The sequence below is a fragment of the Sciurus carolinensis genome, unplaced genomic scaffold (genome assembly GCF_902686445.1).
Source record: "Sciurus carolinensis unplaced genomic scaffold, mSciCar1.2, whole genome shotgun sequence".
NCBI classification, from domain to species: Eukaryota; Metazoa; Chordata; class Mammalia; order Rodentia; family Sciuridae; genus Sciurus; species Sciurus carolinensis.
This window is the reverse complement of record NW_025920219.1, coordinates 352,521-379,819: the sequence shown is the minus strand read 5'-3', so window position 1 is coordinate 379,819 and position 27,299 is coordinate 352,521. Positions and strand designations below refer to the sequence as shown.

The following is a 27,299-nucleotide window of genomic DNA, read 5'->3' as shown; positions in this document are numbered from 1 at the left end:
GGGTCTAATCTCCAGGACTGAAAAAAAAAATAGTATTCCCTAACTAGGTTCCCTTGGTAAAAACAGGAGAAAATTCTTAAGTATTTTATGTATACATACAAATGTATTTGCTTATTATTATTATTATTATTATTTATCCCTAACCTCTGCTACAAGCTTTCTTTGGCTTCAGACCACATACATACCCAGATATTAATCTGTCCAGAAGCATATCATTTCCTTATTTTACCATCCAGAGTAATACTTGACAAGTAGACTTTTTCCTATTATTGTCATGCTACTCTTTTTTACTTGAAGATTTGTCTTTCTCAAGTTTTATAACTGCTGGTTGCATCAGCAAAAATAAATAAAAATAAATAAATAAATGCCTTCTCCTCCTCCTCCTTCTTTAAGATGGAGTCAGAAATTGATTCTTCAGATAAGATCTTTTCTATCTGTTATAGATATACCAGAACAGGGGAACTAAACTTGGGACAAAAACAAGAAAATCAGAACAACCGTCACTCTCTACTGTTACTGGACCAGATCTTTATTTCTAAAACTTTGTTAGATTCATAAGCTTAGTTATGATATTGAGGATGAATCTATTCTGCTAGACTCTCTTAAGATATAACTATATTGAGATTGTCCTGAAGATGATAAATGTATGTCCAATACCTCTGTTTCCAATTACACACTGGTGCCAGAAAGTCATTTCTGACATCTAAGTTGAATCTTCTCTTCCTTTGCCATCTTTAAATCATACCTTCACCATTTAATATCCAAAGACTCAATGTGTGAAAGCAATTTGTGCTGACTTTTTAAATCATAGTAACCAATCAGAACTGATCTTCCTTTTCAGGCCTCATAATTCTGTAGGGAGTTCCATGAGACAGTTGTTCAGGGCACTGATTTTAAAATCAAATAGAAGTAATTTGAATCACAGCTCCATCATGCATCAAATAAATGGTCTTTTTGAATTCATCAAATGATACCAGATAAGGAAACTGATGTTTTGTGTTTCACACTACCTACCTTGAAAATTGAGGAAGAAATTAAATAAGGTATGCAAAACTCTGTTATCAATAGAGCAATCATGGTTATTTTACTGAGTGTTGCAAGTGCTTAGAAAAAAATAGTGACTAATTTTTAAAAATTACTTTATTTCAATCTCTTGCTGTGTACATCAAGAGAAAAATTCCAGTTTTCTATGTAATAAATAACTTTTTTCCAGCTTTTGATTTTTTTAAAAAAATGGTGTCAACAAAAATGGGTACAAATGAAATGGTATTTTATAAGTAGTGCTCCATATCCAAGGCTAACACACAATTAATGTAATGACTTTAAATAGTTTCATTAGACCTCTAAAGCCAGTCATTTTTCTTTTTCCTTAAAAGAAATGGTATTTTTTCCTTTTTTCCATCACTGTTTTCTGCTGAAAGAGCAAAGTGCAAGCACTGCCTGTATATGTCCAAGCTACTCACTTTCAATCAAATTTAATTGATTTGTCATTTAATTGAATGTCATGTGTCATTTTTAAAACATGGCCTGCTACTTTTCTACAAGAAAAATTCCATTGCATTTCATTATCATCTACCTTCTTGTGAGAACGTTGCAAATGGAGAAACCCAACCAAGCCCAATATGAGGCAAGTGATATCTATGCACTACTCGCAGCAGAGCTTTCTTATTGATGCTAATAAAAGATTGGGTTCAGGTAGAGTCTCCTTCCAAAAACATTCAACAAATTTTCTCTATTTGTTTTAAAAAACTTTAGCTTCACTGATGATAGTTAAAAATCAGAAGCTTTCCCTTCTTACTTAAAATGTGTGGAAATGGTTAAAAGCAGTTATATCATATAACCAGAGAGGTACAGAGCCTTTTGTACTGAAATTGAAACACAGCCAAGTATTCCAGTATAACAAGTCAAGATTCTGCCAATTAGATTATGCTGGAGAGCAACCACACTTTCAAGTGCACCTTACTGTCGTTCTTTCATGTTTCAAAGACTATAAAGCTTAAATCCACCCACTGATACTGTTAACATGAACACAGATGATGGATAGGTCAACAGACACACAGATAACAAGCAATCATTGGACAAAAATAATATTGGGTTAATATCCAGAATATACAGTGCACGAAAATTAAAGGAACTGGCTACACAAATTCTAAGACAAGTGTACTATATTTTAGTGAAACCAAAAGTCATAACAAAGGCAAGTAATTTTTACTGCTTTAATCAAGTAAGTATGATTTGTTTTTCATTTTACTTAGCATTGCTCTTTCGAAGATGGGAAGAGTTACACATAATATTAAATCCTATTTGTTCAATTCAAACAGCTTGACAAATAGACAAAGAGTGGAATGTGCCTTTGTAAATTTTATATCAACTTTTGGAAATAAGATTGTCCATATAAAAATGGATATCATTCCCTTATGGTACTTATCTCTTCTTCCCTGTCTAACTTACTCTGGGTCATTTATGTCACATCAGAAATTGAATAATCATATTCTATGCATATTATATGTAGAAAGAAATGAGACACAAAAAATATTGCCCTCAGTGCTAACAGAACATAAATATACTACCACCTTTTCACTTAATGATGTACATAAAAAAGATTAAGGAGGGTTGGGTATGTGACTCAGTAGTAGAGAGCCTGCCTAGCATGCATAAGGCTCTGGGTTTGATTTCTAGCACCACAAAAATTAATTAACTAATTAATTTTAAAAATAAAAGGATTAAGGATATTTTATTTAACATTCTTTTTAAACATATTCAACATGCTTAAATATTTCAACATGTCTAAAATACCAATAAACACATCCACAGAAGCATCTTCTACTGGCATATTTTTTCCCTGTGGGTGCACTGTAAAGGCCAGGTATCCTACTGATTAAAATCAATACTGAGGAGTATGGAATCAATAAAGAGGAGTATGCCTTAAAAGACACCCATACTGTAATTCATATGAGTTTATCATGAACTGTCTACTCAAACACAGAAAAATATGCTAAAGAGAGAAAGAGAGGAGGCAGGATAAAGCTAAGGAAAGAATGAGGAAGAAAGTTTCTTCTTGGTTAGTATTTTACACATTCTGACCAAAGAAAAAGTACAGACATTGAGTTACCCACATAGTACTTCCACAATTAGACCATTTTCCCCAATAAAATATCAATATCACTCTGCATCACACAGTGTTTAACAGCATTCCAGGATGCCAGGCTAGTCTTGAAGGCAATCTCATTTTTACCAAGCTGAATTACATCATATTTTTTATATTCCCCTGTCATTTAAAAAATGATTGTGAAGGGAGAAAAAATATGCTTTGTGGAACATGGATAAAATTGATTTTAAAAAATGAGAAAAACTATGTCTAAAAATAAACTTAGGAGGATGCATGAAATTTTTGTAGAGAAAATTGTAGTACCTAATCCCAATATTGGACTTTGGATAAGATTGCATTCTCTCCCTCCTGGTTATGGAAAATAGCCTAGCAAAGGTAGTGGAGGGGTATCATCTTTGCTAACTTGTTAGTGCATCAAATAAATATTTACTGGTCACTAACTCTGTACTTGGACTTAGACCAAATCCTTCGGGCATTTGCAGTTGTCTTGCACGTGGTGGAGTGGGGAACTGGAAAGGAAAGGGTTTGAAAGTTATGAATACAGGTGCTATTGTTTTATGATACTTTCCAAACAGATATACAAAATCACTTCTAAATATTTCTATTTACCAATAGAACTTTGAAAAAAAACAAAGATGTTTAAAGAAGGTGAGTGATGCTTATGATAGGGAATAGAACATGACATTTAAAACTAGAAAAATAAAAGTTTGGGATATGATAGAAAAGGAAACAGTACTGTACTGGCCTCGCTGCTGTACCATGAGGTGGCAATGGAGATTTAGTTAGCAGCAACATATGGGAGAAGCAGCTAAATGGCAGCCCTTGAACTTATTTCTTTTCTGACCTTTTGAAGTTGCCAGGTTCAACTAATTTTCTTCTCACAGTTACATCTGAAGCGGGTTCCAGAGGCAGGAACCAACAATTCAGCAGAAAAAGATTGAGCATCCTAACTTTCTGTGAGAATAAGAGGAGAAAGACTAACAGTCCTTTCGTTAATTAAGCCTCAGGAAATCAGATGCTGGTCTTTTACCATCAAAATTTGTTCAGTTTCATAACAGCACACTTATGGGATTCTGGGGAGCAATTCCCAGCACCACAGATAACATATCTTTAAAGACTAATCAATACACAAATCTGAGTAGGCAGGAGGGCAAGTCAAGTTATCAAAGGCAGATGAAATGGCAAAGGAAATATCACAAAATTCTCATATTTGAACTAATAAAGAGTTAGTTGAGCATATTTTCAAGAAGTAAGCTGGGTATGCGTTTGTGTATATATATTTGTGGGTGTGTGTAACATATAACAGATATCAACAATAATCTGTGTTGGTTAATGTCTACAGCCTCTAAGAGATGTATATTATACTCAAATTAGGGGTTTTCTCCTATTAAAAAGGAAAGTTAGCCCCGTTACTGATTGCCAACAGTGCTGAATGCAAACTGTAAAAAGCAAACTGTATCGTATTCTCTGCTTCTCTGAATGACTTTGAAATAATAGAATTATTGAAACCAATATTTGCAGCCACGCTGAACACAATATTTTCATAAGAAAGTCTTGGGACCTTTAAATTGCACCTGTAATTGAAAGGTCACTCTGATTCTACTTGTCCTTTGATTTGTCAAACAGAAAACTTTTCTGACGGACCAGAGAAGTGGTTGGAGATATAAATTGAGCATCAATTTATCCATTGCAAGCTTTTGGTTTTGCATGGAAAACTTGTTCAAATTGGAATGTTGATAAAGTTGTGAAGTGTGGCACCTTGCGTAGAAAAATGAAGATTGTTTTTCTTTAAAACATTAATTTACTTGTATTGTTTTCTAAACAGTTGTTGAGTGTAGACTCTAAACTTTCAGCTGTGCATGCTCCTTTTCCCCATTAGTAAACAAGGAAAAGAATCTGGAAAGAAAACCCAGAGGTACAATTTCTTGAATATAATCATTATATCCTTAGTCTTTAAAGTGTCCTTGCTTTGCTCCAACAATCTGATCCTCCAAGTTAAAAGAAGTATCAGACCTTAAATATCTGCATATTTTCAGGAAATGTTACCTGAGGAGTACATTCACAGACCTGTCTTTACAAATGCCCTCTCAAGTGGTCTACTTCATTCTGCTGAGCAGGTTTTATGGGGTATTTGTTTGTTCTGTTTTGTTTATTGACCTGGGTCAAGCTACCAGTGACACCTTAAAATGTGATCTCATTGCTAAATTGAGGAGTTGTAATAGATGAATGCTGTCCTGAGCACAGTTTTATAAAATAGTCAAAGTAATTTTCTAAGGTAAGACTTCCTTCACTTCAGAGTTTATATGTGTACAGTTAGTAAGCGGAGCTGCTTCCAGGGAGGGCTGCTCCAAAATGATTTGTTCTTTAGCCACATTCACACAGCTTCAAGAACCCAAGATATGCATCCAGGACAACAGAAATGTAGCCAAGAAATGTTACAGAGTCTTGAGTGCAGAGATTTACCCATCTGGAGTCTTGAGGGCTAGAGGAGATTATAAATTATAAAGCAGAAGCATTGATTTTAATAGTAATAATAATTAGAAACATAAGATCCAATTTGCAGGGAGGAAAGATTAAAAAGTTTGAATGACAGCATTATAACACAAATTTCAGAAGTCATTAGCCAGTGTCTCTAAAATAGCTGGCCTATTTATGACAGCAGATACCCTGATGCTGGTTTGGGCGGCATACTGAACAGAGTAAGGAGGATGAACTGCCATTAACAGTCCAGAATGAAGCAGTCCCTGGGGTTACTGGAAAGGCTCCTCTGTTTTCAGGAGGAATTATCCTCAACTCCTAACCCTCTTCAGAGTCCAGAAAAAAATATATATATACATATATATATATATATATATATCAAATATGATTTAAAATCCTGCAAGTAATTCAGCATGAAATGACTATACGACAAGGAGCTTCAAATCTGCTAAAGCAGAATTACAGAATATTATTATTGGTATTATTATTTAATAAGGGGGAAAGCCTAGAGTTTCTTCCAACCACAGAGCTCAGAGAAGTGGAAAACATGTCTGGACGTGATGATTATGGAGAGCTCTTTTTAAGGAAAAAAAAAATGTACCCCTCAAAAAACATCCTTCAGAGGTTTCAGTACTCTATAACTAGAAGAAATCTTTCTTTCTCTGTCTCTGTCTCTCTCTCAGACACACACTCACTCCAGAGGAAATCTCTGTAAAACTGGACACAACTGATGAAAGGCACCAGCCAGGGAGAGATTTCAGTGGTGTTTAGCATGAACGACAGGGCTCATTTTGCATGCAGTGAAGTACAGCAGCGAGGCTGAATGGATGGAAAATCCCACTCTCAAATCTTACATAAATATCTCTTTCCCACATATAGTTTTCCAGTTGAAAAGCTCCTATAATGAAACCGGAGGTGACAACCCAGGACAGATTTTTAACCATTGAGATGGCTGTCAGCCTTGTTATAAAGAAGTCGTGCGCTTCAAAACGGCCCCAACCAACCTCGGTCCCTCTTCCTATCTGCTTGGCGAAGGTGCCCGATGAGAAAGGGCACAGCTCTCACATACCTTCTCCGGAGTCCCCTCCTTCCCATTGCCAGCCCACAAATACCGTGAAGCCGGGTGACAGAAAACAGCCGGCTGATCTGATTAGCAGCTCTGGCGCGCTAAGGGATTGTTGGATCGTGCCCCCTGAAGAGGAAACTCTTGTGGAATCTTCAGGAAACGGTGGTAAAGTTGAAAGGGCCTTTTCTCTCTCCTGCTTGCCTCGTTATAAGCTCTATCATTTAATTGGAGCTGAAGTGAGCAGCTGCCAGCCTGATTTTCCATTACGGACTAATGTTGTGCGTTTGCAACAATAAACAATTAATGTTGTTTGATTTCTTACATTTAGCAACCCAAGCAAACAGCTGTCATCTCAGCTCGCGGAGGCAAACGGCTGGTCCTTGACATGCCGCGGCTCGGTGCCTGCGGGGAGGGTCAATGACCACGAAACTTTGAGGCTTCTGCCAGTTTGAACGCGGGGAGGCTTTGGTCTTGGAGAGGGAAAATGCGGAGGAAAATTGTGGATACCTGTTGGCATCAGCGTTGGCGGCGGCACGTTTTCGCTGTTTCCCAGCCCTGGCTGGAGCAAGCAGAACGGGAGTAGATCCCTTATGAACCTGTTACGCGCTGGCAGAACCAAGCAAGAGCCCTCTTTTCCTCCTGTCCTGCGAGGGGTGCGGCCCGCCCCCCTAGGGTTCTCGGATGAAGTGCCACTAGATGACAGAAAACGCAGCTCTGGGCTCTCCGAGATGTAGGAGAGGGGCTGCGGAGGAGTCCCCTGCTCAGGGGCCTCTGAGAGCTCATGATCGCCGGCCAGGAGATTGGCGGGGGGGGGGGGGGGGGGGTGCTGGGGTCCTGCCTGCGTGCGGGGCAGCGTCTTGTCTAAGGCAGAAACGCAAGGCGGCTCCGGAGCCCAGGAGCCCGGTAAGTTTGCAGCCAGCCCCGCGACCCCCAGGCTAAAGCAGCCACTTGTGGGAAAGCCTCGCGCTGGGGCATTCACAGCTGAGCCGTGCCCCTCAGTCCCATTGCGGGGGTCGCCCTCCCTCGCCTTGGAGACGAGGAAGTGCAGAAAACCACAGAGAGGGCCCCTTGAGCCCCTCAGCCTCCTTTCCCCTTGGGTTCGCACCTCTCAACGCCAGGCGGCGGGTGCTTCCCATTCACCGCACCGACTCCGCAGTGAAGGCGCGCGGCTGCAGCGGCGCCTGCCTGTGTCAGAAGGCGGCGAAATCGCCAGGGGACTGCAAAGAGGGAGACCGCCAGGAAAACTGGAGGGGCACTGACTGGAGCGTGTTATTCAGGATCTGCTGTCAGAGCAGTTTGCAAAAACCATCAGGCAAAACCCTTAGGCGTCTCTGTCAGACACGGGTATCGCGAAAAGAGACGCAGCTCAGCCAGTGCGGGTGCTAGCAACCAGCATCCACCATCTGGGGGAAAAGAGGTGCGCAAAGGTGTCCGAAGGGGTACGGGAATTCCTAAAAAGAAGCGATCCCTATGGTTCTTCGGGCATGAAGGAATACGTAGTGGGGGAGTACTTACTCTTCTGGGGCTTGGAGCTGGTGAATTTCAAGCTTCCGGGTTCACAAATGGCTGGAGGGGCTTGGGGTCCGCTCCCGAGGGCGGCCAGTGCTGACCGGTCCCAGTGCACTGGGCAGGCGCCTCCAGATTCTGTTCATGCCTCTCCGAGCTGCGGAGCTTGTCGCGGAGACGCGGGGCAGGCGCGCTGGGCTCCGGGTGTCCGCAGCCCGAAGTGCAGCTGGCGGGTTGACTCTACCGTCTATGCACAAACCGGTGGTGGCGGAGGAGCTTCGAGGAGGCAGGGAGATTCCAAATAAAATCCACTAATTCTGGGCTGAGCGCTCCGGCGTGCGAGCCCGCCTGCCTGCCAAATGTAACTGTGAAGTGATGTGGAAAAGTGAGCCGGGTGCCTCCCCTGACGGATCTCATTGGGCAGAGCGTAGAGGCAGGTCTACCACTTGGAAATTCGTGTAAGCGGCCCCCCACCCCGCCCCCTCCCTGCCTTCCCCAGCGCTCTCGCGCGCTCGCTCTCCGCTCTCTTTCTGCCTACGAAGTGGGCGCACAACTTTTCGCTCCTCGCTGGCGAGCACGCCCAGCGCGTCTCCGCCGCCAGAACCACGGGGTGGAGGTGCGCCCTTCCATACTGTGCGCGCAGCCCGCCGAGGGCCAAGCTGTTGGATAAGAGGGCTGGCAGATGAGAAAAGAATGCGGAGGAGGTACCCGCGAGCTTGCTCTCTCCAGGTCTCACCTGAGCTCAGAGGCTAGCGTTATCATGAGAAGAATCTCAGGGACCCACAGCCGTTTTCCGTGGGAAGAAGAGGATGCGTCAAGGAAAATGGATGCGTGTGGGCAGTTTACCTTCTCTTTATTCTGAGGGTCTCTTGCTTACAGAATAGCATATTTGTAAGACCACTGCCTACCACTCAGACGCTACTGGTTTAGTGGTGATGTGTCATGGTCCCCGGGTGGGGCGCATTTTTGATGTCTTGACTCTTGTACTCCTTTGGGAAGAAGGATGAGGAACAGCAGAGGGGCAGCCAGGAGGGATACCCAGTGAGTGCAAAGACCAGGACTTGCTCTGGAAATAAGGGAGGGATTGCCAAGTCTCCTCAGGGCGCGCTGACCTGATCTCCTCTCAGGTCCCATTCTTGCAGCTCCCCTGCCTCCACCAAGAGATGCACTGTTGGTGGCCCCTTCAACTGCTCTGATAGACTCCACCAAGTCTCCAGAAATGGCCACCCAAGTGTAGAGCCAGTGTAAGAGGAAGGGGTCATGAATCAGGAGGGCCAGATTTCTTTTCATTACTGATGCTAATACGTAGAAATATTCAGTTGTTCAATGACAAAAATTATAGAAATTAATACAAATTTGTCCTTACCTAAAAAAAAAAAAAAAAGAAAGAAAGAAAGAAAGAAAGAGAGAAAAAGAAAGAAAACCCTCTTCCTCAGGAGAACCTGTATTAGTCCATTCCCTGCGCACAGGTGAGCTCTGAGGATGAATTTTTACCATTTGGGGAGGTAGTTGAAGCAGAAGGGGGAAAGGGTGCAGAGGATCAGATACACATCTGTGGAGCTTATCCTGTCTGACGTGAATTATTGAGGAGTGAACAGAATGGGAAAATAGGCACAATACCCTTATAATATTTATGCAAATTTGACTCTGTGCTGCATCTCACTTCTCATTGTTAAATGTGGAAAAGAATATTGAGTGTAGGTCAGATAACTGTTTGTTTCCCATTCTAGCTCTCATGGATAAGAAATAGTGACTTATTGTGTGTGGGGCTTGGAGGAGGAGAACCAGGAGGTATTTTCCCCCCAAGCAGTCATTAAGTACCTCTTTTTTTTTTTTTTTTTTCTTAGACTGTGTCTGCTTACAGGGTATTCTGAAATTGGTTAATTCTGTCTGGGCGGGGGGGAACAGCAGCCAAGACTCAATCAAATTATAACTGATGTTAGACCAGACAGTCCCAAGTGGACAAAGAAATAGATCACATCTTAGGTTGCGCTTAATTTTTAGACATTCATTTTCACTTTCAACAAATGGTCTGAACCTTTCCTTGGGGTACCTTCTTACATCTATGAGAACTAAAGAAAAGGTCATATGTTACTGAAGGCTGAGGATTGTCACAGGTAACAAACTCATTTCAAAAGAAAGCCAGAGTGCTAGAGAAATATCCTCAAATCTCATTTACTTTAAGAAAAAAAAAGAAAACTGCTGACAAAATGAAGAGTGTCAGAATCCAGTGGCTTTGGGTACCTAGGTTATGATAAGTTTATTTTGACTCTCCCTATCTGTATTTACTGTTGGAGCAGTTAAGTACATTGTCTTCCTTGGCTTTTGGCTCTCTCAAATTTAAGGTAACCCTTTCCACATCTGCTAATCTCTGCTTGAAGCATTGCAGTAGGAATTTCCTGAAGAATTCTTCAGAGAGGTCTGGGTGATTAAGAAGTGTGAAAGAGGATTAGAATAATGTTAAGAAGTCCTACAAGGATCTTTCTAAAATAATCTGGGATGCTGAAAGACAAGGCATTTGTTTCTTTAACAATTCCACCCACTCTTAATAGGATGCAGTGTAATGCCACAATGGTAAGAGCCTACCCCCTTAAGACAGTGTTTTCTTTTCAACGTCCTCCTAGGGTTACAGCCTTCCAACTGGAAGAAGATTGTGCTACATAGGCTTTTTAGAAAGGCTACTGAAACTGCATGTGTTGTGGAGCATTGCAGAAGAGGAAAGGTGAGGACTAATCTGATAGGGCAAAAATATCATTAGAAGGAGAGGAGAGGGGAGACGAATAATTGCATTCAGAATAACCTTGGACCTGACGCAAAAAGTGGGATGAGACAGGATGTCTCCATTTCTGGATGGATCTCTGCATCAGGCGGACAGTTTTACAGGAGTCTAGTGTGGTTGAAAGTGGATGAGATGGGGAGAGACTCCATGTAATAAGAGAGCATTTGCTTTCTCACCATGGCTGGAGGCATAATTTTGACTAAGGGAGACTAAGGTCAGTAAGTTGGAGGGTGGAGAGGGGAAATTCAGCTAGCTTGTACCTCTGGAAGACTGTGTCTGAGCTAGAAGCTCCACTTTCTCTAGTTGCAGCAGGAAATGGTAGGATGGAACATTATCTATTATGTGATGCATTAAACTGGAATTTTTTCCAGGCTTTATCCTTCAGCACACATTTTACACATTTTATTACTATGGAAGACTAAAGATGATATAAAACAAAAAAACATATTTACTGTGGTATGAGTACTGAGAATTTTTTTAGGCTTAATGAATTGTTCTAAAATGTGGATTAACTAGTGAATTCATGGAACATCTTCCTGAATGTATCAGTTGGGACTAGGAGTATGAATTCATAAAGAAAGGCGATTCGCAATGTAAGAACTGCCTAGGGTATTATCATTTAAAATAGAAACCCTAAGAATTTGAAGTATGAAAAAGGCCAAAACATAAATACAACACCAAGGAATTTGTAATATTTTATAGAAATGCAGAGAACTTTTCCTACATTTCATTAGGCTGAAGAAATCTGAAACTATGATCTTTATTTGGAGTGGGAGGGTGAGAAATAAATAATAACTGACATTGGGCATAAGAAAATTCACATTTTATTTTGAATTTCAATATTGGAGCACAAGTCATAAGAATGAAAAAATTAAGAATGCAGTTCTGAGAAGTTTGCAACTATTTAAGTAAGTTGAAGATGACTCTTTTTTTCCCTTAAGTTTATGAGTCTTTTGAACCAGCTTCATACTAAAATTACTAGAAGATTCCATTCTCACATTGAGTGAATGTGAACAATTACAGGGATTTTATTTTATTTTATTTTTTAAGTTGCTGGTTCTCAATCTGTGATTCCTGGACTAGTTTCTGCCTCAACATCTTCTGAAGATTTGTTAGAAATGCAAATTTTAGGCCCTTCATCTTGGTGGTATTCAGAAATTTGGGTTTTAACAAATGCTCCAGGGAATTATGTTGCTTGCTAAAGTTTGAGAACCACCGCCTTAGGCAATTTCCTTCTCCTGCGATACAAGTAAAGATGAGGAGGAAGAAAAAAAAAAGTGATATTTGGTATTAATATTTTTTTTTTTTTTGGCCCTGGTATATTCTAAGATGAAATGCTGTCTTAAACAATAAAATAAAGCGCAAATTGTAAGTACACTAAATTTATCATGTGGTTACTTCACTAGTGTTTATTATGGGATTAAAAAAAACTAAACTGACTTTTGTAGAGGGGTTTATAATTCTTGGGGCGGAGGCATTCATCTCTGAGCTTACTCTTCAGAGCTGTGAGACTCTACATTCTTGGTCACTGGTTGAAGCTATCCCTGAAATTAGGCCTGCATTTCTGAGTATTGACTATAATTACTAATCTTGAGCTTCCTATTATATTTTCTGTAAATGGAGGTGCAAACACTTTCTGCAAACCACAGCTGTACTGAGAGCATTTTGGAGAAGGTCTTCAAATGGCATTATCTCTCATCTTCCCAGGTGCTAGAAAAGAGATAAGCTCCAATTCATCTTCTAAACAGAAACTGGGGGCAGGAGGGGAGGGCAGGTAGATTTAAGGGGACAGGGACAAAGCTATCAACTAAGCCAGCCCAGGTTTTGTGGACTACACATGGAGCAGTTTAGTCTTCTGTTTTCTTTTTTCCCCTAAAAGTGAACGGTAACTGGATTAAGATTCTATACCCCCTTGTTTAACTTGGGAGGCAAGAGGTGGAAAAAAATTTTAAATATCTCATCTTGTGCTCTAAAACAACAATAAAGGAAGGGGAAAATGAGAAAATGGGAAAAGGGACAAAAAGAAGAGAGACCCACCTCCCAAATACTGGTTGAATATAACAGAATGCATTCAATATTAAAGTGTGATAATTAAATTTAATTGATTATAGCTCTCATTTAGAAGATTGCCATTATTTGAAATTATAGACTTGTGCTAAATTATCAAGACAGACATGCAGGTGAATACAGATGTATAGGCGATGCACAACAGTCTCTTATGTGTAAAATGGAGTTTATGGTTCTGATTAGTTGTTATCAAGTTGTTAGTATAGAGCAAACCACATATATATGCATCCTACAAATGCTCCAAAAAGGTTGAAAGGAAATTACATTACAGAGAATATGAACAGGACTGTTTCATCTTTCAAGCCTGCATAATGCTGTCTAAGGATTTTTTTTTTTTTTTTTTTTGTCTGTTCGTTTATTACAGATTCTGCCTTGTGGAAAACCAGCTACTGTTTTTCGGTTGCTGTCTCCTGCTTGCTGTCTCCTGCCTGCATAGGCTACTGGTCTTGTTAGATGGATATGGAAGCTTTTTTTCTTCTACCTCAAGTGCCCTCTAGCGTGCAATATCTGTGCAGGTTGCTGTGTAGAAGGAGGTGGAAAGAAGTTAAAAAAAAGAAATATGCATATTTTCTTGGTGAAATAAAGATTTAAATTAAAAAAAAAAAGAAATATGCTATCAATTGCTATCCTAATTCTGGAATTGCTCTGCTCTTCTTTTCTCCCTCCTCAAAGGGGTCATTTCCTCATAAGTGTTTGGCAAAACACAAAACAAAGTGCTGTTTCTTTTGCATGAAAAACAAATCGCTCATTTACTAAACTGGGAAACAAATGCTAATCCTTTCTCAGGGGCTTCTGTTGAACATTCATCATAATTTTTCCAGAAGTTTCCTACACTCTGGTAATCAGGCAAATAAAAGAAGGTAGGTTGCTCCCTAGGAGGAAATTCTGTTTTGTTCCTAACTCCACTTTAGACCAGCTATATGGCTTTTGATGCAAATTGATTAACCTCTCCATGGATTTTAAGTTTGTGTCTCCATAAAAGTGCATAATACTTCTTTCTTGCCTCAGGGGGGTGGTATGAGGTCTAATTGAGGCTTATAAAACAATTTCAGTTCCTCAGATACAATTTGATATACAGTTGAACTCGCCTTTCATCTCACATCTACTAACAGGGTTTCAAATTCTCTTTGGTGGTCCATAGGGAAACTGTGATCAGAATCTGTATTTTCATAAACATGTCATTAAAACAGCTCTATTATAAACAGTGGATTTGCTTAAGAGACTTGAAATGGTTGGACCGAGAAAGAATATTTGGAAAAGAAAAATGTAGTTGTTTTTGCAGACGTGTCTATGTATGAATAAATACAGTTAAATAGTGAGATTAAATTCATGTAAGACTCACGTTTGGGCATATCTCTATATATTTTGTAACGAACTAACAATAACGGAAGGTAATTTTACTCGCCCAAAAATAAATTCTTAAACATTTGGTCTCTGAGCAATAAAGAGATAGATACCTGTAAACAAACTTATAAATTAGCATCCATTCAGAAGGTAAGATACCTAGACACCTGCTATACAACTTTAGTTTTTCTTTACTAATACTATGGTCATTATGCAGTGCTCTATATTTTATCAATACCCTCAAATATCTTAAAGCCTCCAATATTTTAAAGGGCAAGTGGAACAAATAAACATATTATAATATACTTCATTGGTTTCTTTACAGGTAGCATCTCTTTAATTATTAAAGCCCATGGATGATAGCTATTGTTGGTATTCTTTAATGTATGACAAAACTGAAGCTCAGAGAATTTAAGTGACTTGCTCAAGGTTACACAGTTAATAAGTTAGTAGAATTTATATGAAAATTTTGCAACATCAAATATTAACACTATTCTCAACATTAAAATATTATTAATAAGTGAGTATTATAACTTACTTGTTTGTGTGGTGATAGAATTTGAATTCTGGGCCTCATGTATGCTAAAAATGTACTCTACCATTGAACTACCCACTAAGCCTCTTGTAACCTATACCTAATAAGTGCATTACCTCACTGTAAAAATGATTCATAAGTTGCAAAAAAGAAGAGCAAAACCTTACATGTTTGTAAACAGAATCAGAATCCTCAATAGGATGTGACTTTGTAAATATAGATCCCAGAAGCCAAGGCTAACAGAATTAAATCAATCTCTAAAGAAGATCTGTATTAAAAAAAAATCAGTCAAGTTGATTCTGATTCAGCATAATAAGCACCATTCTGGAGACTGTTTGGGAATAATGAAACCAAATGGTGTTCAAAGTCTTTTTTAAGTGCTTAGTACTGAAGTTCAGGGTTGTCACACTTATGCTCTTGCTAGTTAGATTTGTATGACCCTTTATATATGTCCTTGCACATTGACTCTTAACACTGTGGTTCTTGCAATAATCTTGTGAGATGGAAAGAATAACTATTATTACCTCAGTTTTGTTGCATTATAGGCTTTTAGAGCCAAAAGGACCCTTACTGATTGTCTTGTTCAATTTTTTCATTTCAGAGGAAAAGAATTGGGCAAGTCTTTTGACTTCTGAGTCTAAGATTACACAGGTAACTCTCAAAAAAACACCAAGACCAGATCCTATGCCATTAGTCTTTAAGGAATGTTAGCACAGTCTTGTCTTTGCAAATGTGGTTCAGGGAAAAATCATTAAGCTAACAATCTGAATAATCTTCAAAGTATGAAGTCAGAATACTGGAGAAAGCAATCCAAAACAAAACAAAACAGTTCAGGTAATCTGATTCAACTTAACACAGTCTAGAAAAGGTCTACTTTCTTTTGCTAGTGAGATTACATTTACTCCCTCACCTAGTCTTTGTTCAGTCTAATAATATGTCTTGTTTTGGTTGAATGATTTCAGTACCCTGGAGTCTGACTCATTAATGCAGCCCTGAAGTCTTCTTCAAAGGAAATCTTGTATGCCACAGATTTGGGGAGTGAAGATTATTGGAGAAACAGAGGAAGACACCAATGTAAGGAAAAAATAATAATTATTGTGCTCTCATATGTTCTAATGTACCCTGAACTTTTCTCTGGTATCTCCTGGTAGGAAATTGAAACAGAAAAACTCATTTCAAATGGAGGAATTTAAGATTGACTCCTCTCTTCTCCCAGAGTGAGAAAAACCAACATCTGTGACTTGCTGGAATCATAGAACCTCATGAATTTTTCTTGGTTTCTTCTTATTTGCATAAAGGTATTTTGGCTTTCTTACCCCAGATTATGTCATTGTTCCTGAGCAGGAATAAGACTTTATTTTTCTCTGATTGCTTTCTCCTTCCAAGTGCCATAAGGCACATAATCACTTTTCTGGAATAGGAAGTGATGATAAATAGCATTAGCAATTATAGTCGGTATCTGTGGTGTTGAGCATTTAAACATTGCCAGGCACGTGGGGCTGGATTTACATATGTGATCTCACTTACTATCGACTGTAAATCCTAAATTTTTAGGTTAAGAAACTGCAAAGGGAAATGTATTTTACTTCTTCAAATTCTAATTAGGCTTCTTAATATTTCTCTAGTATCACTTTTATAACACAATCTATTCTTACGTACTGGCCGCACTAAACTTTCCTCACTATTTTGAAAAAGATAACTGAAGCCTACATGAAAATAGAAAGACATATGAAATGATTTGAATCTGGTTTCAAGTCCTGAGTGAACACTACTGGCTCTGTGAATTGGACTAGCTGGTTAACTGGTTGGATAACCTCTCTGAGTCTCATTTGCCTGTGTGGATAGGGATACTTAACTCACCGGATGTTATATTAAAGGAAATGAAAGGACAATGACTAACTTTGGATGTACGTGTTAATTTCTTCTCACATGAGCCCATTGATAGCTTCTACCGTAGAAGAGCAGCTGTCCAGAGAACAGATCCTTATATGATACCTACAGCTTGATCACCTCTTTAAGTTGTATAATTTTGTCTTATGGGCTATAGGATGAGGCTTTATATACTGTTCTGCTATTCTATGCTTTTTGTTTGCCACAGTTCTCAGCTTCTGGAAACCAGGGACTCTCTTATCCATATCTGTGTGTTCCAAACCTAGCCCAAAGCCTGATACGTAGTCCATGTTCAGAAGTTGTATTATTTAAAATAATGAACAAATGAATGTGACTGCAAAGATAACTATGGTATTATTGTCAACAGTTAGCTAGAAATAGACCCAGATTTGGAGTTAGAAAAATCAGATGGCCCAGCAGATTGGTGTGGGGAGCTCAAGGAGGATAACAGATTTCACTGGAAAAGGAAGAGGCAGAAAAGAGAGAATGGCAAAACAAAGTGAAAAGAAACAAAACCAGGAAACTCAGTCCCCTAGAACAGAAATAGAACAGTAAAGATAACAGACTAGGTCGTTGAACAATTGTAAAATATCAAAACTGCATCCAACTGACATAATTAAGAGTGAATATACGGGAAACAATTCGGCTCTCTTGGTAATTTGTTTTATAGTAATAATAATAGTAGTAGTAAGAATCATAATTATAATGACACCCAGAATTAATGAGAATCCAATGTCTCCTTATAGCCTCATAATTTAGTACCTGAGCATTAACAAAGCAATTTCCATACCAGGAGTAAGTGATCCCTCTGGCAGAGGGCATGGTCTCTATTACCATTAGACACACACATCACTTTATCCTAAGGAGCTCCCAATTAGATTCCCAGAGTGCTGTACTTCTCCACAGCTTGGAGTTTCCTTTAAGAACAAAGGGAAATATTTTGTTATTTGTTTTTTAATTCCCAGTAGCACAAAAGAGGTGCTCTGTACATTTTTGTTGATCTATTATCTTATATCTATCCCACAGCAAGCTATAAGATAAAGAGGTCTTGTCCTGTACCCCCATTTTTTTTTTCAAGATGCAGAATCCAGAGACATCCAGTCAAGAACTGAAGATGGGAAACACATCTGTATTATGTGAACACAGTGGCTTTTTTGCACAATGCTGCACTATGGCCTGGAAGGATTACCAAGGTCACATTGCTTATTAATTGCTTTTTTTCTGTAAAGAATTCTAAGAAAGCACATTCCTTTAGTATTCACAGAGAGGACCACAGAAGTCTTATGGCAAAGTTCCCACTTTGCAAGGATCAAGGGCAAAGCTGAGCACTTTTGAGTCAGCCTTGAGTACCTAAAGAACCCTTTCAGACTGTGTGAAGTGATGGAGAACAGGAAAGGCATTTTGCATCTGGATGTAAAAATCCAAGTGTATTCTAAGGGAGGTGGAATCTATGCATTCCTGATTAATTTACACTTAAATCAATGAAGTGTTTTGCACAAAGTATTTGATGTTCAAGAAGCCTTTCTGAAAGAACCTGATGGGACTTTAAAGCTGTTTTTGTCTTAAGAAGAGGAACTCATTTTTTCTCCATGATCTTGTACCTGAATGATGTGATTTTAAAGTCTCGTTTTTGAGCAAAGTCTATTGCTCTCAAAATCTTTCCACTCGCCCCTACTCAGAGATAGTAATATAGTATATTTTATTATGTTGTTACCATTTTTCCTTCCCTTCCTTCCTCTATCTATTAATCTGTGTGTCAATCTATCTATCATCTTATTCATCTATTTGCCAGTGGAACTCTCAATACAACAGCAGACAGATTTAAGAACTTTATTGGATTATTTGATGTGATTCCTTCAGAATAAGCAGAAGCCTCAGAGGGCTCTTGCAAAACTGAGGGATGAGTTATGCAAAATAGGTTTTCTGTATAAAGGAGGTACATGTGAAGGGCAAAGACATGCAGGACAATGGATGTAGTCTTTATGCTTGTAAGTAGAATGGAAAGAAAAATACATGGAGAGTTAACCGTGATTAGAATTAATTGAGCAATTACTTTGTGCTGGTGTTTTTCAGAATGCTTTTCTGTTTAACCCACAGAACTGTGTGCAGATGCAGATGTTATTATTTCTCTTTTTTGGATGAAAGATGAGACACAAGAAAGGGATATTGGCTACTCCAAATCCCGGGTCTGGTAAGCACCAAGTATTAAGATTTCTACCCATGTTATGGGTCTAGTTCACTCTAGTTAGGGGTCCCCAGCTTTTGTTATGCTGTAAGTAGTGACCCCTGCTGTGGTGATTTCTGATGGGACATGGGTCACAGACGTGGAAAATGAATAGGTGGGGAAGTTACTCACTTTCCAATTTTTTTTTCAACATGATTTTTGTCAAGAGAGAACATTTCAGTTCCCTGCTGGTGCTGATCTCTCTAACAAGCTAAATGCTTGCCTCAGACTCAGAGCCTTATACAGATTCCAAGTGCCTTGTTAGGCTGTCAGAACATTGTTTTGGGTTCATTCAATTTATTTCCCAGTTTACCTTGCATTTATGGCAAGTAAAAATAACATCCTTATTTTTAGGTATGGATATAAGGTTCCCTTTTAAAACAAATGTTTATTTTACATTTTTAAAGAAGTGAGTTGATTAAAATATTATACCACGCAGATGGTGTGCAGACAAAAAGAAAAGCAACATAACTATATAAATGACTACAGCTTGAGGAGAAAAAAAAAGCTCTATTAAATCAACATCTTTTCAAAGTACCATTACAAGTAAATTGTCCTCTTAAACTTGGAGGCATACACATTTAAAGTAGTATTCCTGAGCTTGAAGTTTTTATTCAATTTCAAATGTTCCAGATATCTCTACTTTGATTTCCTATAAAATCAACTCTTAAAAATATAAGTGTCAGGTCTGGGAGTTATAAAGAATTGGAACAGTATAACCTACTCCAGTGGACATTGCAGAAATGCTTTTTGTCTTCAGCTACAAACCTGAAATATTATATTTTATATTGTTGTATCTCTCCCTGCTTCCTCCCACTAATATTTCAAAACAATAATCATCACCTTCAGTTAACATCCTAGACATAGGTTGATGAAAATCCCACTATAGTTTCTTTTATTCAGAGAAGACTGAACTAAATAAATCAAATAAATCTTCCCTGTGTACAAGTTTGGAGCTGGAGTATGGGAAAACAAACTAAAACCTACTTCTATTTTTTGGGCCTATTTTATTTGGTTTATCATCCAATTTCATTTGGGAAGGCATTGTGGTCCTCTTCGATGAAAGTTTATTTTTGTATTCTTTTTTCTTGCCATTGCAAAAGGAAGTCAACGTATTGCTCATAAAGTGTTAAAGTCTTTATGAAGTGTTGATAGATATCAAGGAAATGCTCTGATGATTAGGAGGGGATATTGTGGCAAAATATCTACTTCTTCTAAATATTACCTTCAGTAGTTTTATAGCAAATATTTCTGAAGAAAGAGAATATAAATCACTGGAGTCCCAGTGGACTTAATACTGAAGTACCACTTACGTTTTCCTTTTGTTTGAATTACTAAAACTCTATTGAATAAGGAAAAGAAACATTTTACGAAGAAGAATGGAAAGAGAGAGAGAAAGAGAAATGTTAAACTCTGTGCACAGTCTGGGCCCTTTGAGATTCTTGATTTGGCTCTGTGTGCCCAGGGCCTTGGACTCTGGGCAAGTTATGAAGTGATAATCGTAATTGTAAATTGTGTCCATTTCCTGACTATTCCTGATGTGAAGTAAGGAATTCTGGAAAACATTGTGGGAAAGTATCAGTTGGACACACAATTTCTGAGAAACATTTTGTGTCCTATCATTTATTAGGTACTGGACCCTTAAAAATTACTATAGCATTGTTGCTTTGTTGTTTTGGTTTGGTTCTTTTTTTTTTTTTTAATGAGTTTCTGGTAGTCATTATTTAACAAATTGTAACTCAGTCCTCCCCATTCCCTTTTCTACCTACCCTATGAATTTGTCCCTGCTGATTGAGTCAACCAGGATGGGAATGCTAATTTATTATAGCAGTGTTTTGTCATTGTCACTTTGACATCTCTACAGAGCTTTTATTTCTTCCATAGTCACCACATTCACTAGCTCTCAGTAAAACAGTTTCAGCTTCCCTGAACCTGGGGTTCTTGATTAATAATTTTGGAGAAATAACTCTTGTCTCACCATCTTCCTGGGTTGAATTAGAATTCTCATAACATGAAACATATGAGACACAACTGTGTTAACTATACACACACGTACACACAGTGTTATGGTCATTTACATTAATGTGTGAGGTTGAAGTCAAAGAACAAGAATTTACCTATTTTTCCTAAAATGTTGAATCTAACATTTTTCCTGCTGCTTTCCATAAGGATATTACACATAGAAAAGGTGGGGGCACATTCTCCATGTGGATGGGGGGCAGCGTCCCTCATTCGCAGACAGCTTCGTCTTGCTTGCCATTATCTTTGAAAATTTCAACGTGAGCATTTGCATTAAGATCTAAGGCCATATGTGAGTGCTTAGCGGTAATGGTGTTTAGTTTGATTAATCCAGGAGAAGTCAGTGTCTTATTCATGTATAAATAAGTACACATACAAATACATCTACATGACTATCCAGTTCATCAAGCATTCATTAAATCTCATGTTGGCCCCTGCTTAGTACCAGGTGCAGATAATTGAGAGACGATTGAGACAAGATGCTCTCAAAAGCTCAGTCAAGTGGCAGATACAGACAATGGGAATACAGTATCTTCATACAATGACAGCTCTCAAGTGCTGCCGCAGAGAAGGGATTGATGGAAACCAGGAGTCAGAGAATATCCTTGCAAATGTCACTTAGCCTCTGTGAATATCTCTGTGACCTTCTAACGTTGGGGGTCACCTAACTTTTCTGACAAGTAGTCCGGATTGGCTGGAGTAAAAACTACATGGCAGAGTATAAGAAAAGTGGCAGACCATGTGCCAAGGAAATTAAATAAGCCAACTCATGGCAGCCTTATCTTGCAGCCTGAGAAACCTGAACATTAATCTACTAAGCCTCTCTCATGCTGAAAAATATCCAGTAGGTGTACATATATCAACTCCATGATAGCTGTTTAAAATATAGTCCTGGAAGTTGGGCAATGTATAGGTCTGATAAGGTTCTATGGGAATCAGCAATACGATTTAATAAAAAGTTATAAGTAACAAAATAACAACAAATATAACATAGCAATATTTAAATGCTTTAACTCCTTGACTGATCATAAACACCCTAAGATACAGGTTTTCTTATTGTCCTTATTTTATAGGTCAGAAGTGTGAAGTATGGAGAGCTTAAGTAACTTGCCCATAATAGCATAGCTAGGATGGCTCCAGAGATTCTACCTTTAAACAATATATAGCACTGCAATTACCCGTGAAAAGTCATGCGGAGGCCTAAACCAAGTTAAAGCATTATGATAGCTCACTTCTGTTCATTTGACTTTTGTGCTTGCAGTCTCTCTGCCTCTTTTATCATTAGGAGATCCAGGAGAGGCATTCTCAATTCTATGAATTATTCTACATTTATTATGTTCTAACAGTGTCTACTTTAGTGTTCAGCAAATAATTCATATTTGTTTACCAAGTGTACCATGGTGATGGGGTCAAAAAGTCAGTAAATTCTGTGTACAATTTCTTTCCCCTGTAACATGCAAACTTGGTTACTGTCAGGCTTGCCTGAAACTTTATCCATCACTCTTTCCTTTCTCCATTGCACTTGTTCATTTCTTGAGCTGAGAATTTCTTCTTCTTCCCTGTCCCTTGCAGTTTCTGCATATGAACATCTTGCTTAATCTCCAAGATCACACATTAATGTAAATGACAGTGAAGATCCTTCAAGAAATCTTTGTTACCTCTGCCCCTTCTCAGTTGTTCACCAAGACTATGGTACTTGGAGCACAGTGCAGTGTCTTCTAAATATCTGATATCTGTTCCATCGTGGCTACTAATACATCTAGGAAAACGGGACAACATGATTTTAACTAACTATACACTGTATGTTGGACAATATGCAGTAGGGAAATAAAATATCTTTAAGTATGTTATTGACAGGGTCTAAACTGTGTGGATGGAATATGTATGGGTTTAAGTCAGACCAAGTTTGTCCCACTAGATTTTCACACATGGTGAGGACTAAATATATGAGTGTGTAATTTTCTCACAGGTTTACTTTCCTCAGCCTGACATTCACAGTCTTTAAAATTGGTTCCCCAATTCCCTTAGCTAACCAATCTCTTCACCTCCTGTGTGAAACTTCCTCTTCACCTGCTCCTCACTTGGTGATTTGGCTCACCGGACTCTTTGAATTCTTTGAATATGGCAGTTAACACAGATACCTCAACAGAACCATCCCCATGGCAGACACATCTAATTGATCAAGGCTGAGCATGAATGCATTCTTAAGATTTATCTCAGTGAAGCACTTACGACAGCCACTAAAAATCATTTGGAATTGGACAATTAGATTAAGTTCTTTTGCCAAATAAGCTTATATGCTTCCCTCAGCTTGAAATGACCTACTCCATCAGTCTCATCTTTAAGCATCCTGCCAGTTCGTGTCCTCTGTCAACTGCCTTGATCTCCTCAACTCAAGGGGACTTGAACCCTCTGACCCAATACAGCACAGGTCTGCAACACTTCACAGATCTTCGTCATTCCCTACCTAGTCTGGCTCCCTGGCTATTATACTCACAGCTGCCTTTCTATCTAACATCACTAGTATCCTTCATGAAAAAACGGAAATATTCATTATATTCCTTATGACACTTATTTATACCTAGCACTTAATAGATGTTCAAAGAAACTGCGATAACTGAGATAACTGACTGATGGTGAGAAAGAAAGCAAACCCAAAGAGAAACTGATAGAGTTCAGGATAAACCAAGACAATGGTGTTTGAGGGGAGCGTGGATTGACAGGGCCATTATGTAAGTTAATTTGCTGTAAGATGTCAGCCTCATTCTTGGCTTTTCCTGACTTTCGATTTGCATGAACACCTTGTCCTGCAGACAGACAGACAGCTTCAGGCTGGATTAAATAATCAGTCAAGTGAGATGAGAATGTCCCAATAAGTCTATAAAAACACTTCTATTTCAAGAATGATTATTAAAAGCCACAAGGAAGGCAGTGATAACACAGTTGAAACATTGACTTACTGATCAAAAGAGACACTAATACGCACTCCTTAAGGGAAACAGTTGGATTTTAACATGCATACATCAAATCCCCTTGCTCCTTCTTTTTCCTTCTGCATTGTCACATGCAAATCCCATCTCTGAAACTTTCCTTTGGGCTTACAGCTCATCTTTCACATATTTTCTTTGTCTTCAGTTTTATTTTATTTCCTTCTTCCTTTCTCTTTTCTTTTCCATCTATTTTAAGACTGTTTTCCACTTGGGTTCTGTTTTTTTGCACACCGTTCTTTTGTTCTCCTTTTCTCCCTTAATTCATTAGTTTTCAGTATATTCAGAGAGATTTCTCCTTCACAAATAGAAGGCAAAGGCATGGTCAGCAGAGTAATGCATTCTGCATAATTTGTTGAAGAGTAAACTACATCATATAAAGTTCCAATGGGACTTGGGCTTTAATCCCCATTTTTTAGGTATGATATCTTTACCTCTCAAATCCTTATTTCCATATCTGTAAAATAACATTTATACAGTATAAGTGTCACACAGGAAAACTCTTAAATGGTAACTATGATCATTTTCATCAACACTGCATATGGAAATTGAGCCACTGACATTGGGATGTCTCTATCAGCTCAATGCAAATTGAATCTTTCATTGCAATCCCCTGAGTTTTTAGCTCCTTTCATGGATATCTGTCCATTTTCTGAGATGCCAAATTCCTTTCATCTAGGACAACTGTCTTTGCAACAGACTAGCCTATATTTCCATGTAGGTAGAGAGGGCAGCAGGATTGTAAACACTCCTAATTAAAATGCCTGATGCTTCAAATGTAAAAGGGACAGTGAACCACGAACAAATTGCTGGTAACCGACAGCCATTGAGTGAACATATGCTTTTTTTTGTTGAGGACAGAAAAGTTCTGTTCTTAAAAGACACAGACATGGGCTGGGGAGATAGCTCAGTTGGTAGAGTGCTTGCCTCGAAAGCACAAGGCCCTGGGTTCGATCCCCAACACTGCCAAAAAAAAAAGGAACTGCAAAAGATGCATACATGACACAAACTCTTCCCACGTAATTGTTTCTGATGGATATTCTGTCTCTGACTTAGGATTCAAGTACCAACTGAATGTACAGGATTCCGCTTCCTTCATACTTCCTCCCGACTACCTGCACTGTTTACCATTTTAAAAACAATTTTAAGAAAGAGAAGACCAGATCCTTTTTTAAACATTTTTAAACTTAGGAGTTAGTAATCATACCATTTCAGAGCTGTAGGAGCACTTGGAGATAATTTAGGTCACTGACTTCCTCTAAGAATGTATAATTTGAGATCTGTGTTGTTCAAGCAACTTGCTTAGGATCACACAGGGAGTTTGCAAATGACGGTTCTAGCCAGGCTTTCACACAAAAATCATGTGTGAAAAGGTTTCTACTCAAATGAAGAATCATCATAGCTCAGAGTCAAAATTAAAATCCAGAGTTCCTGACTTCCAGTTCAGAGCTCTTTCATTCTATGCATGTCCCTTGACTGCCCTTTTATTCATCTTGTTGCAAAGAAAAATTGTTTTGCATCACCTAGGATGTGTCTTGACTCTAGTAAGTTTGACATCAATACTTTTTGAGTTCCTCCTGGGTACTTGGTACTTAATAAATATTGTCTATGTTATCATCTATCTCAAAACCCGAAATAGATGAGCCTTCTGGAGGTTAAGGAACAGATGATTAGACACCTATTAACATTCCCAAGAAAACATAAATTGTTGAATTTGGCTTGACCTATTTTTAGTGAGACAACCCACATAATTTCCACGAAACCATTCTCTCTCCTAAATTTTCTAAGTAATATCATTATAGTGTACCCAGTATAATATTAGTCATTTCATCCCAATTTTTGTAATGTTAAAGAAATCTCAAAATATTTGTGAAAAAGTTTAAATATATATATGTACACATATATAAAGCTCATATGAATACAAATGATAAACATTCAAATGATTACACCTATTTCATGGTCTAATTTTCTGAGTCTAATCAATTGAATGGTAAGTTAGAAATAAAGAGAAAAATATAGAAGAGACATAGTCCACCAGAGCAGAAACCTTATACTTTTGCACAAATAGTCCAAGTAGTATTCAGAATACCATTCATTATAAACCTGGGTCTATTTGGCTCTGAAATATGAAGAAAAATTATTTTCTAATAGCATAGTCCCAAATTTTATCTTTATGTAGAGTGTTAATTATGTCTTCCAATATTTCCCGACTTTAACATGTTTTTATTAGTGAATTATGGTTACACACAATAGTGGAGTCCATTTTGAGATATTCACACCTGCATGGAATATCTTTTGCTCCATTTCAATCCCTGGTGCTTCCTCTCTCCCTTTCCACATCTCCACCACCATTCCCCTTCCCCAGCTTTACTGGTCTTCCTTCTACTTATTTATTGGTTTTTAATTGGTGCTTTATAACTATACATGAAGGTGAAATTCACTCCCAACTCATTATTACACATATTCATCTTTATCTTCAGCACAGCTAACACTTATGCTATTCCTGTGTATGCCAGGGACAATACTAAATGCTACATTTCATCATTTAATCCTCACAAGACCACCACAAAATAGTTAGTTATTATTCTTTTCTTATAGATTAGGAAACTCATGATCCCAAACTTAGGAAGCATGTAACCCTAACCCACATAGACGGGGCATAGATAATGAGGGCAAGGATCCTGAAAACCTGACTGCCACACAGAACCCAGACCCAGTCTTGCTCTGTACCAAACTCTCTTCACATTTACAAGATGGGTCTTGCCATCTCAGTATCCAGGTTTCGTTCTTTCCACTTTTTGAGAGAAGTCCTAAGGTTATATGGCTTTTTACTGTACCCTTTTTTCTGATGCCTGATTTTCAGTTTTTAATTTCACAGACTCTGAGATTAGTGTACAAACAAAATCATATCAAGTTCTTTATCTGAATCAAATACTAAAGCAGGCAACATCCAGCTCTTATGTCAATTTCTATTTTAAATCATGAATGAATGTTTGAATTTCCCAGAGTGACATTTACACACACACACACACACACACACACACACACACACACAGAGATGAATAAACAAATCAAACTTCCTCTTGATATGAATCTTGACCTTAATCAAAATCTCTTTGCTGTTATTGATAATACAAATGAAAAGAACAGGAGAAATCTTTTAAAAAAATCATTGTTTAAGAATCAAAAAATAATAGTTTGGGGGAAGTTAAATTATGAGATATTGATCTTGACATTGACTTATATTCACAGCAATACTCAATTTATCAAATAATAAAGTAGCACAAAGCAATTC

The 27,299-nt window shown here is 38.3% G+C and overlaps 1 protein-coding gene and 1 long non-coding RNA gene across 4 annotated transcripts in view; one reads left to right on the top strand and one right to left on the bottom strand.

The window, feature by feature from the left end:
• LOC124975173 (cadherin-8-like) overlaps positions 1–8,317 on the bottom strand; it is a 111,693-nt gene extending 103,376 nt beyond the window's left edge. For 2 of the 3 annotated variants that reach the window (XM_047538029.1, XM_047538031.1), the window contains exon 1: positions 8,169–8,317. The gene's annotated coding sequence lies outside the window, so the exon portion shown is untranslated. Of the gene's footprint in view, positions 1–7,160; positions 7,181–8,168 lie in introns of those variants that run through there. The other variant, XM_047538030.1, reaches the window with a different exon arrangement.
• Positions 6,628–13,578, top strand: LOC124975174 (uncharacterized). The gene is made up of 3 exons (XR_007106854.1): positions 6,628–6,818; positions 10,784–10,881; positions 13,370–13,578. It is a non-coding gene; the product is annotated as an uncharacterized LOC124975174 (long non-coding RNA).
• The last annotated feature ends 13,721 nt before the right edge of the window (positions 13,579–27,299 follow it).